Genomic DNA, 1,172 nt, shown 5'->3' on the forward strand with positions numbered 1-1,172 from the left:
TTTTCCTGTGTCATGGAGATCCTTCAGCTTTGGGTCTGTAGGACCACCAGCTAGTCCATGGGGTAGATGTCGGGGTAACCCAGTTGAAAGCCCTGGATCTGGGCCTGCGAGCCGTCTGAGCTGTCAGGCCCCCAGCTCTCCTGCTTACACTCCCTCAGGACCAGCTCTACCCTGCTGTCCAGGTGAGGTGCAGGGCCTGCTCTTTGGGATGTTGTAGCCAGTGAGGGACATTACCTGCTCTCATGACCCCAGGGCCAGCTCTCCTGCCTGCCATAGATGGTGAGGGGTGAGGGAGAAGAGGAGGTTGTCTCTCTCTTTCATCATAGGTACCTCCCAGCAGACATGGGGCAAAGCTGGCTCTTGGCCCTTGTACCCTCAGGGCCTGCTCATCTGCAACCCCCATCCAGAGACAACTCTACTGCTGCCCAAGCAAGGGGCAGACCATCCTTGTCTGGGCCCCATGGCACCAGTCTGGTGGCTGTCTAGGGCTCCCTCCTTTCCCTACTCATTGACTGGCCCAAGAGTGTTGTCACTCCTGCCTAGGACCAGCAGTGCCAGGCAGGGTTCTTCTGGTTTACTCCCTGGTGCATCTGGGCCTGTGTGGTGCTGGTCTGGTGGCTGTCTCAGGCTCATTTGTATTGTTGTTGTTGTTGTTGTTTTGTTTTGTTTTTTTCAGGGAATGTTAGGCTATTGATCATTCAGATGTTCCTAGGTCAGAACACTGGGTTTAGACATAGCGTCTCTCCCCTCTGCCACCTACTGACACATACATGTGCTGCAGCAGTCCTACATGCAACACCTCTGTGGATAGGTTTGCTTGGTGTTTTTGATGCTTTTAGACTGGTGGGTAAATCTTGGGATGTCTGTCCTCGAGAGGTTGACATCTGGAGACTGCTCTCTTCTTTCTCCCTCTCATTGATTATCCAGCCGATCCTTCTAGGCTCCCCTTGTGGGACTAGAGGGGAATCACTGCGTGCTTTTAAACGTTCTAAGTGAACTGCCTGACACGGAGGAAGCGTTAGTTTGGACTGCGGGTTTTCTTCCATGCTCACTGTGGTGAAGCACTATGTCATGACCTTGAGAGTTCATGGCAAAGGACATCTGTTCACATCATGCTGACACAGGGAAGAGGGGTCTGGGTCACAATGTCCCCTCTCTGAATTGTTCTTGAA

General features: G+C 52.9%; 1 non-coding gene across 1 annotated transcript; it reads right to left on the reverse strand.

Annotated features, from left to right (window-relative positions):
* Positions 1-678: 678 nt before the first annotated feature.
* On the reverse strand, positions 679-812 carry LOC115062522. Its single transcript, XR_003842472.1, has one exon. It is a non-coding gene; the product is annotated as a small nucleolar RNA SNORA17 (small nucleolar RNA).
* Between the last annotated feature and the right edge of the window lie 360 nt (positions 813-1,172).

The sequence above is a fragment of the Mus pahari genome, chromosome 18, assembly GCF_900095145.1.
Source record: "Mus pahari chromosome 18, PAHARI_EIJ_v1.1, whole genome shotgun sequence".
Classification (NCBI taxonomy): Eukaryota; Metazoa; Chordata; class Mammalia; order Rodentia; family Muridae; genus Mus; species Mus pahari.